Source organism: Danio rerio, chromosome 9 (genome assembly GCF_049306965.1).
Source record: "Danio rerio strain Tuebingen ecotype United States chromosome 9, GRCz12tu, whole genome shotgun sequence".
Classification (NCBI taxonomy): domain Eukaryota; kingdom Metazoa; phylum Chordata; class Actinopteri; order Cypriniformes; family Danionidae; genus Danio; species Danio rerio.
In genome coordinates, this window is record NC_133184.1 from 56,546,810 (window position 1) to 56,562,500 (window position 15,691).

The 15,691-nt window shown below is 39.6% G+C and overlaps 1 protein-coding gene across 4 annotated transcripts in view; it reads left to right on the forward strand.

Moving 5' to 3' along the window:
- The first annotated feature begins 1,794 nt into the window (after positions 1-1,794).
- frmpd4 (FERM and PDZ domain containing 4) overlaps positions 1,795-15,691 on the forward strand; it is a 225,480-nt gene continuing 211,583 nt past the window's right edge. For all 4 annotated transcript variants that reach the window (XM_073913338.1, XM_073913337.1, XM_021479059.3 and 1 more), the window contains exon 1: positions 1,795-2,049. The gene's annotated coding sequence lies outside the window, so the exon portion shown is untranslated. The remainder of the gene's footprint in view (positions 2,050-15,691) is intronic.

Here is a 15,691-nt window from a genome sequence, read left to right on the forward strand (position 1 = left end):
TACTTAGACCACTGGCAGAATAGGGTATATGCTGAATCATGCTAATAGGACTTTTAATTTGCCAGTAACCTGGGTTAAGCGCTTCTGGTGAACTGTATGCTAATGCAAAAATCTGCGCGTTTAAAGGGTCAAGAAACACCAAAACACATTTTTGAGCTGTTGACAGTGGTATATGTGTCCCACACTGCTAAAAACACTATTAGGACACCTATATTTCACTAAAAAGTGTAAATTGGTTGTTTTTGCGTTATTTTAAGCAAATTCGTACTTCCTGTTTGAAACGAATTTTTGAAGCTGCGTCACGGTCATGAGATAATAGCGTGTATTCCAGCGTGCAGACTGGACGTCTGTGCCAGAGTGAGTCTTATTACGTCTTACAGTGTGCTGCATTAATGCATGAGTAAAGCTTGGTTCAAACCAATCAGCGCGCTCTATTGTGCAACTTCATTAATATTCATAACTGTCACAGTGTTTAGACGACAGAGACGCCACGTTGTGTTGGCAAAACAAGCGTGAAGTGTTGCTTTTATAGTTTGCTGCAGTTGAGTTTTGTTTTCATTTTCTCTCTGTGAGAGCTCAGCTGGAGTCACGTGTGGATTAACAGTGTACGCGACGCTCGACAACAATAACTTACGTGTCTAAGTAGGATTATTGTTTACCTGAGAGCTGTTCTCATCTGCAAACGCTGAAATCCGGATTCGCTTGTAACGTTAGTCTTCTCTTCATAAAGACGCGGCTCTAGTTGCTGGTGATTGTCTGTCTCTACAGATTTGGTAAGTGAGCGACCAGCGCTCTTTGTTTATTCAGTTTGTTCGTATCGAATTAAGTTAACTATTGCACTGAGTGCAAACAAAGCACCGCATTTTGTGACCGGAATAACACACGCGGCTTTCTGACGCTGCCTGCCGTGTGCATCTAAGTTTCCGGGAAATGTGGAGTTTTTTTTTTCTCTCATTCGCCGTGCGGTATCAAACATTGCATGAAAAATACACGCTTAGAGCAGCGCCTCGAATCAAATATCTCGTTTGTCGCGAGGGACATGAATGAATTCCCTGAATGAAAGAGCCAAACTGCAGTTAAAGTCCACCATTTAATCATTTGGCAAATAATTCGACTACAGATGTCCATGTAGGTTAAACACCATCACTTTCTACTGTGTGTGTATTTTGACTGAAACTCGCGCGCGCCCAAATAGACACTCCCACACCATCCCACTTTAGTTGCTCCGACACTCCCCCTAAACAGAGCTGGACACGCCCACTTTTCCCAAAGTAGAGGTGTGAAAACACCCTGCTGAAACGAGGGGGTTTCATGGCCCTTTAAGGTCAGTTTTCTTTATAAATCAGTGATCTCCTCAGGCTGATTGATATCCGATATAAAGTGGGTCTCAGATTGAACAAGAAGCACCCAATTAAACTACGTTTTCCCCACCATGTTTTTATATTATGATCAATTATTTTTCCCCAGTATATTTAGTGGAGCTTCTGCGCTTCTCTGCCGATTCTGACGGGCGAGTGCGAGTAAAAGGCCTTTTGTCTCGTTTTATGCTTGAGCAACTAAATAAATGCCAAAGTTAATTTAACTGAATGTAATTGATTTATATTACAACATCAATGCTGTAAAAGGAACCTTATAAAATGGAAAAAAAACTCACAATAACCGGTCACTGGAAGTTTATAAGTATAGGAACAACACTAGCTCGGCATATACCCAATTTAGAATTAAGTCATTCAAGTTCCCGGATGTTCTACCATTCGGAAAACTACAAACGCGAGTAAAAAGCGTAAACAAACTATGGCGGACGCGCGAGACCAAATGGAGACGCTGAAAGATGTTTGAATGGCTTTTAATTCATATCTAGCCCACTGGAGCATAATTAGACCACGCTTTCCATGTTATATTTTATCTGCAACAGCAATGTGAACTTCTACAAAGGCGTGTTTGGACTTTAACTTCTGAATGGATGGAGGAGATTTCACCTGAGGAGATATCTCTCTGCATGACAGACTCGTGAATAGCAGACTACCACACAACTGCATCAACAATAAGGTAGGAAATTAAACATGAAAGAAATGAAGATGAAGTATCGAGATAATTGACAGGTGCCTGTGACAATAAGCAACAGTCAGTTAATGAGGAAGAAGTTTGTACCTTAAATTGCAGACTCTTCTCATAGATGTAAACACTCAGCATGTAGTTTTTCTTCCTATAAAGTAGACATCTGTCTCTGCATGTTTCTGAATAATTCCTTTATCAGAGTCCTGAGGAGATTGCCATAAGATGCGAGTGTTGCTCGGGGAGTCGAGTGCAGTTCCAGTAGTGCACACTAGTCTGCGCTGCTGGACTGTGTTTTGAGGTTAATTCTAGAAGGGATACAGCTACGGATGCATCGATATAGCATATTTTTCGAGACACACTGTAAAAGAATAATTAATATTTTTACATTACACTGAGGAGTGGGTTTAAGGTTGTTGTAGGGGTAGATGTTATTTAAGGACAATTTACAGGGTAATTTAATAATAATATAAATAATCCTGTTTATAATTGCTGTTTTACATTACTGTGATTGTTGGTTTTAGGGTTGGGGTTGAAGTAGACGTTAATAAAACATAATTTAATGGCTAAATTAAAAAATAATTATTTAATAAACTAAATTGGCTGTAGTGAATGAGTGTGAATGAGTGTATGGATGTTTCTCAGTACTGGGTTGCAGCTGGAAGGGCATCCAATGCGTAAAACATATTCTGGAATAGTTGGTGGTTCATTCCGCTGTGGTGAACCCTGATTAATAAATGGACTAAGCCGAAGGAAAATGAATGAGGGAATAAATAACTCTCGTTCACTTTTGGCAGCAGCTGTATCCCTTCTAACAACAACCGCGTCTTGAACGGCACTAGCAGATTTAGCAAATGCCTTTAAAATAGCATGCATTATGTTAATGCAAAACGCATAAAAGTAGATGCATGATTTCTTAATGTATAACATATTTAAAACACACTGCAGAAACTCTGATCTGTGCACTAAATCAGACACTTTTCATGCACAGCAATTGTTCTCAGATATTAGCCTATACTTATGTGCTTTTTAGGAAGAAACAAGAAGATATGAGTAACCAACGAACAACTGACAATTCATTTCCCCCATGCAGACTTATATTATGGTAATGCATAACTGAAGTGTTAATAGTTGTCATTCATGAGTGTGATGTGCAGTAGGTGAAGGTTTGTCAGGTCAGCTCGGGTCAGTGGGCTCCTGCTGGCAGATGTCGTAATACACCATCTGGATGCTGACTGCATACTTCTCCACTGACGTGCACTTAGAAGTCGTCACGTACACACACTCAGAAAAAATGTTTAAAAAAATGCTGGATTGTTGTGACTTGAAAAGCTAAGATGCTTACTCTCCGGCTCACTCAATTTCTTTTATCTCTTTTATAAGACTCGAGATCCCTTTCTGGACTGTATCAAAGGCCTGCCTGTAACACCTAGTGCTGGCAACTTGTAACAAACTCATTCATTCATTTAGTTTCCTTCGGCTTGGTCCCTTTATTCATCAGGGGTCACCACAGCAGAACAAACCACCAACTTATTTGAATATGCCCTTCTAGCTGCAACCCATTACTGGGAAACACCCATACACACTCATTCAAACGTTAATCAATTCCCCAATGGTGCATGTGTTTGGACTGTGGGGAGCACACAGAGGAAACCCACACCAACACGGGGAGAACATGCAAACTCCACACAGAAATCCCAACCGACCCAGCTCGAACCAGCGACCTTCTTGCTGTGAGGCCACAGTGCTAGTAGCCACTGAGCCATTGTGTCGCCCTGTAATAAAGGAGGGGTGGGTGGGGAGGGGGATATAGGTGAGGGAAATCACAAATGAAAAGGCGGGCGTGGGGAGGGGGGTGTGAGCAGTGGCGTTGTGGAAAATGCGGGGCCCCTCTGAACGGATTATTGATGGGGACCCCTGGTGTAGAGCGGAGCGGGGTGTTGGTTGGGGATAGTTATGAGCAATCACATACTGAGTAGCGTGAAGAGGGGGTTGTAAAGCCTAGTTCACACTAGAGGATTTTAAGCCTGATTTGAGTCCGATTTGGAAGTTAACGAGCTCGCCGACAGATCGGGCTGTGATCGGGAAGAAATCTGCGGGTGCTCGGCGCTCGCCGCTCTTTATGTGTGAACTACTGAACAACGCATCAACGAGGCTCGCTGACACGACGCCGACACCTCGCAGACGGAAATGCATGCTAAATATTCCAGAGCAGTCGGCCGACTCAACCCCACGTGTGGTCAGATGTAGTGACAAGCTGCAGCCAATGAGAGAGCAGATCAGCATGAGCTGAATGCCTGTGTGTTCAGGAGCTCAGCAGAAACATCTGTGATTGGTCAGAATGGGCATCGGTGCACTCGCTTGATTCTGCGTTAGCACAGACATGAGAGGAGGATATATTAAATCTGAAGAAACATGTTCTCTGTGGTAAGAAAGCTGATGGTGGTTTTGACATGATTGACTTTTTTGACGTCAATTACACTTTTAAAGTAAACTGGATTAAAAATTGTCTTAACTCTCCAGATTCGATTTGGTACTTTATCCCACATAATATTTATAAAAAGATTGGAGGTCTCAAATTTTTGTTAACTTGTAGTTTTTCTCCATCCAAACTCCCTATAAAACTCTCTAAATTTCATGAACAGGCACTTTTGGCATGGAAATTATGTTTTGTTCACAATTTCTCCCCGCACAAAGTAAAGCTATGGAACAACGAAAGCATTTTAGTAAAGAATAAATCGATTTTCAATAAGAATTGGCATGAAAAAGATATTAATTATGTTTGTGATTTATTTGATCCACAAGGGAACTTATATTCATATGGTGATTTTATGGTTAAATATAATTTCCCTGTAATTCATAAAGAATTTTATACTGTGATTAAAGCCATACCTAATGGCCGTGCTCATTTAATGAAATGCCACTTGTCATTTGAAGTAATTGTTAAAAAGGAACCAAAATGTAGTAATAAAAATATAAGAAACGTGTTTCAGTCAAAAAAAAGAATTACTCCGAGGCGAAAATTTCTTTGGAATGCTTTAATAGATAAAATTAATTGGAAAAAAGCTTGGCTCTTACCTTACAAATTGTGTGTTCCCAACAAAGTTAAAGAACTACATTTAAAAGTTTTACACAATATTAACCCCACAAATGAGATTGTTTCTAAATTTGGTCATTCTAATTCAAATTGTGTCTTTTGTAAATCAAGCATCGAATCAATTGATCATCTTTTTGCCAAATGCCCACATGTTAATAAGTTTTGGTCTGATTTATCTGTTTATTTTTCATCAAAATGTAAGTTTAACATTAATTTTTCCATGTGTGATATAATTTGTTACTTTTATCATGAAAAACATGACATAGAATTTATAGGTAATTTATTTATTTTATTGGGTAAATATTATATTCACAAATGTAAATTTTCTTTATCATTACCTAAGCTGCAGAATTTTCTCTGTGACTTAAACTGTTTAATAACTACTCTACAAAATGTTTACAACAAAAAAAGTGTTAAAACTGTGAAATTTTATATAGACTTTATGAATATCGTTTAATTTGAAAACTTGCCTCTGTACTCGGTTGTTTTTTCTTTTTTCTTTTTTTATTTACCTTTGTACTTGTTGTCATCCATTGTTATGATTAATATGTTTGTATTGTTAAAATACAAAAAAAAAAAAAAAAAAAAAGTAGGATATATTAACAGTGGAACTAGAATTCTGTAACTATTAGAATTACCATACTGCTCATTCTGACCGTTCTCATATGAAACACCATATTGTCACAACATATTTACATTCAAAGCTATTATTGAGATATTAAAATTAAGCTTTGAATGTCTGGCATCATATTTAATGACACCATTACCCTAAAGATATAATCTTTTTTTGTTAATACAGCCTATAAATATGTAGTTAAGATACTAGAACACGCAAAAGTCTCGTCTTTCATTTTCACTTTCAAACAGGAGCTATTTCACGCCACAGAATATGCTGTTTTGAAAGATTTCTGAAGTAAATTGATGTTTTTGCCATAAGAAAGTTTTGTTTATGTTAGCAGGAAGTTGCCAGGCAAGAAAATGCATGCAGTCATGTTGACCAATATGGTAATTTAAGGCAGAAATGCTCAGTTCTTTACTGTTTTGTAATAAAAAAAAATAACAATGTCAGAAAGAAATACACTGATAGTTAGAAAGCGGCAGGGTGTTATTTGTTAGTTTTATTTCAAAGAGTTATAAAATTACAAAAATTAAAAACTCTCTGTGTATCTATCCACTGGAACCTTGCAGATGAGGGATTAATCCGCTCATGAATCAGCTGATTTGACGATGTTTTTAAATGCTTTCTCCAAAGCTTGAAACACTGTCAGTGATGTAATCAGCACACAAGCAGCCAATAGTGTTCAGCTTTGTCTGACGACTCCTCCCTCAAATTTTCATTGGCTGTGGTTTGGTAGCTTGAATGAGCTGATGGGGAGTGTGTGACCCCCCTCTTGTGGATCATTCACAGAGTGTTGCGTTGTGTGAACACCACAGAGATTAAAAGACACAAAGTCAAGTCATGTAGTGTGAACTTTAGCGATCACAACCTGAAGTGTGGGGGTGAAACGATAACTGACTAAAGAGCGAATGGGGGGGGGGGGGGGGGGGTGATCTTGGGTTCACAAGCTGAATAGCGTGAGGGGGGGTTGATAGGAGGATGAGCGGGGGGTTTGTTGGTGCAATTCCGGGTTCTTTCTGGGAGACAGGAAAAAAAGGGAGATGGATCTGAAATACGGAAGACTCCCGGGAAAAATGGGAGTGTTGGCAGGTGTGCTTATCCAGCACATGTTTTACGCAGTGGATGCCCTTCCAGCCACAACTAAACGCTGGGAAACTAAACTTTAAAAAAAAAAAAGTATATTATTGTAATTAATTAGCTTAATTTTTCCCTTCAAAAAATAATAGTACTTCGAAACATTGATGTAGGACGACAAAGTAATGATACATAGTATATTTAGATAAAAAAAATGTATTGAACAATTTGGGAAAAATATAAAATGCCATGCACCAGCAATAATGTAAGAAAAGTTGCAAAATAAATGCTGTAAAATTGTCAAACAGGCATGAAAATCACAAAGAAAAGCGTCCACATTCCTCTGGTGACTATAAAAACATTCACAAGTGCTGAATCTCAGACACAACTGAAGGAAAAACCAGACTAACGACCATAAACGCATTAAATCCAGCAACATATTCTGAAAGTAAAACAACTTTTGATATAATAATGATGCTGGAGTCAAAAGTTTAGCATCTAATCAAACTCTACAACAACACATCAACACACCAACATGGGGAGAACATGCAAACTCCCCACAAAATTGCCAACTGACCCAGCCGGGACTCAAACTGTAACAGTGCTAACTACTGAGCCACAGTGTCGCTCTCCACACAATATCTTCAAAAAACATTATCGAAAAGATTTCCTCTATGCCTTAAGGCTTTTTTTTTTAAATAATATTCTAATAACTTGGTTTGTACATTTATTTAGGTTTAGATATTTATATGTCTTGCTCAGTTCTGCATGACGCAGTGTAATGAATGCTGATTTATTGCACATGCCTCATTCGTCCTCTAGTGGATCATGCTGCAGAGAGCTCTATGTTGTGCAATGCATTTTGTTCTGGGACTGCGTTCTCCTTTAAAGGGATAGTTCACCCACATATAAATCTCTATTTACACTGAAAAATGCTTTACTTATATAAAGTTGCTTACCTGCTTATTTAAATTCATAAATCAAGAAACATTTTCTAGATGAGGACAAAATATTCTTTTATTTTCAGAGTCAATGTTCTTTGTTTTTTCTCTCTCTCTTTTTGTATGATTCAGTGTAATTTGTGTACCTCGTTCCATAATAATAAAAAAGTCACACAGCATTTACATAAACATTAAAACAATCCATAAATAGCTTAAATAATGACATTTAAAATTTAATCTTTTTAATTTAAAGTATTTTCTGGACAAGTGAATAATATCATGGTGTTTCAGTAATAATATATAAAAATCAGGTGAGTTTCTCCTTAAAACAAGCTAAATAATCTGCCATTAGGTTAAGTACTATAATCTTGTTTTTGCTTGGAAATAAGTTTATTTTCCCTTACCACATTGGCAGATTATTTAGCTTGTTTTAAGGAGAAACTCACCTGATTTTGATTTATTATTACTGAAACACCACAATATTATTCACTTGTCCAGAAAATGCTTCCTTTTTTAAAATTAAGATTAAATTTTAAATGTCATTATTTAAATTATTTCCCTTTAAAACAGAAGAACAGAAACTCATTTTGAAGCAGGTGATTAAAAGATGACATCATTTTCATTTTTGGGGGAACTCTCCCTTTAAAGGGCCATGAAACCCCCTCATTTCAGCAGGTGTTTTCACACCTCTACTTTGGAAAAAGTCAGAAAAGTGGGCGTGTCCAGCTCCGTTTAGGGCTTAGTGTCGGAGGAAGAAAAGTGGGAGGGTGTGGGAGTGTCTATTTGGGCACGCGCGAGTTTCAGAGTCAAAACACGCACACACACACATACAGGAGAAAGTGATGGTGTTTAACCTACATGGACATCTGTAGTCGAATTATTTGCCAAATTATTAAATGGTGGACTTTAACTGCAGTTTGGCTCTTTCATTCAGGGAATTCATTCTTGTCCCTCGCGACAAACGAGATATTTGATTGGAGGAGCTGCTCTAAGCGTGTATTTTTCATGCAATGTTTGATACCGCACGGCGAATGAGAGAAAAAAAACCTCCACATTTCCCAGAAACTTAGATGCACACGGCAGGCAGCGTCAGAAAGCCGCGTGTGTTATTCCGGTCACAAAATGTGGTGAAAATCCTACACGAGGTTAAAGTTTGGTTGTGGTGCTAACATGTTTACACTCGGTGCACTAGTTAACTTAGTTCGATACGAACAAACTGAATAAACAAAGAGCACTGGTCGCTCACTTACCAAATCTGTAGAGACAAGACAATCACCAGCAACTAGAGCCGCGTCTTTATTAAGAGGAGACTAAAGCGAATCCAGATCTCAGCGTTTGCAGATGAGAACAGCTCTCAAGTAAACAATGTTCCTCCTTAGACACGTAAGTTATTGTTGTCGCACGTCGCGTACACTGTTAATCCACACGTGACTCCAGCTGCGCTCTCACAGAGAGAAAATGAAAACAAAACTTCACTGCAGCAAACTGTAAAAGCAACACTTCACGCTTGTTTTGCCAACACAACGTGGCGTCTCTGTCGTCTAAACACTGTGACAGTAATGAATATTAATGAAGTTGCACAATAGAGTGCGCTGATTGGTTTGAACCAAGCTTTACTCATGCATTAATGCATCACACTGTAAGACGTAATAAGACACACTCTGGCACAGACGTCCAGTCTGCACGCTGGAATACACGCTATTATCTCATGACCGTGACGCAGCTTCAAACATTCGTTTCAAACCGGAAGTACGAATTTGCTTGAAATTACGCAAAAACAACCAATTTACACTTTTTAGTGAAATATAGGTGTCCTAATAGTGTTTTTAGCAGTGTGGGACACATATACGACTGTCAACAGCTGTTTTGGTGTTTCGTGACCCTTTAATGATGGATGTGATCTTCCCTTAAATTTGATTTGGCCTTTAATAAAAGCATTTGCTTCTATAAAATGCTTTAAACTAAACCCATCAATGTGAAAACACTGACCTTAGTCTGACTCAGAGATATCTTATGTTATTCTTGAATAGCATCACGGCTCACTAAGAGAATTGAGAAGCACAGTAGTGATTACGGTAAGAAGAAATCTTTATTTGCTGTGGGAAAAGAGGCCGATCGTTATCAAAAAAGCCTTTCTGTGAATCATCTCTGTCAAGTGGCTTCATCAAGTGACTCATGCTTGGGTTATTGTCATTTCCCAGCTCTTTCGCACATGTTTGTTTTATTGGTCAGACTTTTAATGCATCATCAGGTATGGCTGTTCATGTGGTAATACTTAAAATGATGCAGTTACTAAATATGCAATTTACTCATGCATTTTAATCAAGTGCATGGATGCATTTTAAAAATGATGCATGCATATGAGCAGAGATAAATGCTAAATGGGGAAGTGAAACCTTTCACTTGTGCATGGAAATAATTATTTTAATTCATCTGATGACAGGCTCAGGAGATGTTTTACTGGTCAGAGTTCAGATGCATTAGGTAAGAGCTTGTGTTTATTTCATGATAGTCTGCTAATAATGCACAGAAATATATGTGATGTGTTGCAAATTGAAAATTATTAATGCATTGAGCAGATTACTTTATACAAAGCATGCATATTTTAAATGCATAAGTGTAAATGCATGATTTGTTATGCATGATGTTTAACATACTTAACATTCAGTACATTCCCAGAGATGGGTTGCGGCTAGAAGGGCATCCACTGCGTAAAAACGTGCTGTATAAGTTGGCAGTTCATTCCGCTGTGGCGACCTCAGATTAATAAAGGGACTAAGCCGACAAGAAAATTAATGAATTAACATTCAGTACAGATTTTTTGATGTGTGCATGAAATCAAATAAAACAATTCAAATGCATGTTACTGTAAAAAAGCTGCATGGAAATTGTTGTGCTTTACAGAAAGAAACCACCTCAGAATATGCTTTTATAAACATCCTGCATTTTAAAAACGCTAAATGCATTAAAGGAAATGCATGCTTTTTTAAATGTTTAACATACTTAAAATACACTGCAGATATTCTGATCTGTGCATGAAATCAAATCACTTATAATGCATGTTAAAAAGAGCTGCAGGAAGTTTTCTCCAATATTTTTATGCTTCACAGAAAGAAACAGAAGAAGAGAGGAATTAATATATCACTGAATGTCACTAGTCAAATGAAGACCACAAAAGAGCGTCGAATGATGAAAAACTGAACCAACATGAGGAAGGAAACGTGAGGAAATAATTCAGCCCACGCTCATTGGAAATACTTGCCTCAGCCTATACATTTTTGTGACATGTAAAATGCATTGCTCAGGGTACATTTTGTTGCACGTTTGAGATGACAAATCCACTAGAGCAGCGGTTCCCAACAGGGGGGTCGCGGCCCACGAAAGGGCCTCAGCGAGCTTTGTGGGGGGTCACGTCATATTTAAAAAAAATCCTAGCAGTGGACAATTAGGCGAATGATCATGTTGCCATTGTTCATTTAATCCCCTTACTCAGTGGTCCTCAACCATCAACAGCACCGATTAACCCGTCCACCGCCTTCCCTAAACCCAACCGACAGTGTTTTCAAAAGCACCGATTGACCCGCCCACCCACTTCCCTAAACCCAACCGACAGTGTTTTCATGAGCACCGATTGACCCGCCCACCGCCTTCCCTAAACCCAACCAACAGTGTTTTCATGAGCACCGATTGACCCGCCCACCGCCTTCCCTAAACCCAACCGACAGTGTTTTCATGAGCACCGATTGACCCGCCCACCGCCTTCCCTAAACCCAACCAACAGTGTTTTCATGAGCACCGATTGACCCGCCCACCGCCTTCCCTAAACCCAACCGACAGTGTTTTCAAAAGCACCGATTGACCCGCCCACCGCCTTCCCTAAACCCAACCGACAGTGTTTTCATGAGCACCGATTGACCCGCCCACCGCCTTCCCTAAACCCAACCGACAGTGTTTTCAAAAGCACAGATTGACCCGCCCACCGCCTTCCCTAAACCCAACCAACAGTGTTTTCAAAAGCACCGATTGACCCGCCCACCCACTTCCCTAAACCCAACCGACAGTGTTTTCAAAAGCACCGATTGACCCGCCCACCACCTTCCCTAAACCCAACCAACAGTGTTTTCAAAAGCACCGATTGACCCGCCCACCCACTTCCCTAAACCCAACCTACAGTTTTTTCAATAGCACCGATTGACCCGCCCACTCTCTTCCCTAAACCCAACCGACAGTGTTTTCAAAAGCACCAATTGACCCGCCCACCCACTTCCCTAAACCCAACCTACAGTGTTTTCAAAAGCACCGATTGACCCGCCCACTCCCTTCTCTAAACCCAACCGACAGTGTTTTCAAAACTAATTCGGAAAAAGAAAAGCTGCCTTATTTTTACTACATTTTCAGATTTTCTTATTTATTTATTTATTCTTATTTGTTTTTGTCTTACTTGCTTTCTAGAACAATTCTTTACCGGACTCGTACCTTGTCGTTGTGGTCAACTCCTATCTGCGTCGCAAGTCCGCCGACATACCTGGCAAGCTACTAGACCATGGGTGGGCAAACTCGGTCCTGGAGGGCCGGTGTCCTGCACAGTTTAGCTCCAACCCTAATCAAACACACCTGCTTATAGATTTCTTGTAATCTTAAAGACACTGATTAGCATGTTCAGGTGTGTTTGACTAGTGTTGGAACAAAACTCTGCAGGGACACTGGCCAATGAGGATCAAGTTTGCCCGTCCCTGTACTAGACAAACTGGTAACAACAGAAAAGCCATTCACACGGAGATAAGCGGTCAGCTGGTAGCAGGAAAAGGAACAGCGTCAGGCTGCTCTGTAGCGTTCATTTAAAAGACAAAATGCAGCCATGCGTACCTCTGGCTACGTAATTTGTGCCCTCCTCAAATGTATACAGGGCTACTGTTCACAATGAGCCTGTGTTGAAAGTTGTTGTGGCCATACTGCCCCCTAGTGTTCAATTTACGTACACACAGCAGTCAAGAGTATGTTTATGAACGCTTTTTGTGGTTTCATGATAATATAGACTGTAGCCAGCCTGATCTCACGAGAAAACGCAAGTATTTTACGTTTTGCCAGTTTAGTGGCTAATTCGTACGAATTCGTACAAGTTCAGTCGTACAAAATGATACGATTTTAAAAAGGAGGCATGGCACCTGACCCCACCCCTAACCCCAACCGTCATTGGGGGATAAGCAAATCGTACAAAATTGTACGAATTAGATCGTACGAATTCATACGAATTAGCCACTAAATGAAAAAGTTACGAATTGCCATGAGATTGTGTTGACTGAAGCATGTATTTGTTCAATTTATACCTAATTCTTTGTGTTGTTGCTCTGTTCGTCTGAATGGTGACATTTGTGCATGAAAATAATGATTTTGTCAGCTCCTATCTTCGCCATCTGACGGCAGGCTCAGGAGATTGGCTTCTCCATCGTTTTGAAGGTGTGAAATTCACACTCTTCCCACCTCACACACGGTCACAGCGGAGACGCTGAGTGTAGAAATGTAAAGCTGCGTTTTAATCAGACTCTAACATGCACTGGCAAACACTGCAAAGCTCACTTCAAGGCTTAGTTCACCCTAGAATTTAATTCTGTCATTTATTACACCTCCATGAAAAGAAATAATAACCCCCAAAACTACGTGTCGCAAAAACAAATGTTTGTTCTAGATTGGTGTCTGAGATATTAGGCATTATTTTCGGGCAGTGTGACGTCACTTTATACCCTTTGTTGCTCAAATCAGTGCAGTTCATTTGTGTTTGGTTTGTGAAGTTGAATCAAACATTATATCTGTTTTCCTTCTTTAGATATAGCCTAACCAAAATATTTTAGGAGCCGTGACGTCACTTTCCACCCCAGCTCCTCTAATTCCTTAGTGAGTGCTTATAAGATGGAGTTTACATAAAGTGTTCTGGTGCACATAGAGAGAAAAGTGTGTCTTCGGGTGGTTTGTCAAGCCCACTCACCTTTGTGAGGGACACTCTAAAATACACTATGTTTATACAGAGATATGGGGTGATTGTAGGAAAGTGTCTGGTGCTAATGTGTCAGAGAGATGAAAGAGTGGGTTTTCTACAGGTGGTTTGTCAAGCCCACTCACCTGTATGAGGCACACTCTGAAATGCATGATTTTTTTTGAGGAATCAAACTCATTTTCCAAACAGTCCATGTGTTGATTCTGTAAACAAAAATAATAATGCTCGCATAAGCCTCAAAAGATGACTTACAGGGACTTATCTAGGATAAATCACTGTAGACCATTTCAATGTGGTCATGTATTTGGTCCATGAACATTTCCTGCTTGTTATCGAACTATTTCATAACTGAAACAAGAGGCAATTCAATCATAATTTAATGCTAAAAAAGATATCATAACATTATTTATCAATATGTCGCTCTTTTTTTATTCTTGGAAGCGATAACAATTAAAAATGTAAAACACTAAATACATTGCGACCATTGTTTTTGTTTACATCCTTAAAAATGGTCTATACATTCATTTTCTTGTCGGCTTAAGCCTGTTTCACACCGCACATGTCAGCAGTCGAGCAGTAGCAGCACGCAGGCGTTTGCCTTTCACACCAGCTGCGTCTGCAGCGCGCAGCTCTTCGGCAGCTGCTGCAGAGATCAACCTATCTCTGTCTATTCTATCTAGTTACCCATGTCTCTCTATATGCAAATACACTTTTTAAACTTTTCATCTGCACCAAGGCCCCTCCTATGCTGTTTCTTTAACCTGCAAATGTTTATTTTACAAATTTTATAGATCAAATAGTGCTGTATGCTTCAAAAGCTATATGAGAAATTCTACAGTCAGAAGACAATCGCCTGTGAAATCATGTCATTTGTTTTTTGATTGTCAGGTTGCTGTAATCCTATATATAATAATATTTATACAATATAGTTATGATATTTATACATGATCAAACTAGTGTTGCTTTCTCCGCTTCAGTGATGTCCAGCGGCAGAATAACAGCTCGTTAATTCATGCTCGTGCAGAGGATGAGACGGACAAAAGTAAGCAATGCAGGCCCTTCTTTTACTTATTTTCGTGTTGTCAGATTCACAGTGCAAACAGCTCCCGGTAGGAATAACTCGAGTGAACATAAAACAAAGCCGATTAAAACTTTCTTGCTCTGCTCAGCTGCACAGAACACAGCGAGTTAACATCATCCAGCATGCGTGTCGAACTACACTGCCCACAATACACTTTGCTATGGACTACAAATCCCGTAAATATTATATTTCCCCTCTCCTGAAACACTAGCAAGCAACTTAAGCAAAACTGATACTAAAATTAGTTTACATTTGGTTTTGTAGTTCGGGTCTAAATAAATGTTTGTGCCGTTTTTAATCGTTTCAGTTAATTTCATTGACTATATATAAACCATTTGACATTATTAACCCATTTATTGGGTAAAATTGCTACTTTTTACTGTCATTCAATGTGTTTTGGTCATTATCAATGCACTGTCACTTTAATTGAGCGTGAGCAGCGCGTCAAAAATAGACCCAGCGCCGAAACTATCGCTGCACTGCTGCTTCGGCGACGCTCGCGCCGACACACGCGCTGCTCACGCGCCGCTGACGATTGCAGTGTGAAACAGGCGTTAGTCTCTTTATTATTCCGGGGTCGCCACAGCGGAGTGAACCGCCAACTTATCCAGCAAGTTTTTACGCAGCGGATGCCCTTCCAGCCGCAACCCATCTCTGGGAAACATCCACACACATTCAAACACACTCATACACTACGGACAATTTAGCCTACCCAATTCACCTGTACCGCTTGTCTTTGGACTGTGGGGGAAACCGGAGCACCCAGAGGAAACCCACACGAAGGCAGGGAGAACATGCAAACTCCACACAGAAACACCAACTGAGCCGAGGC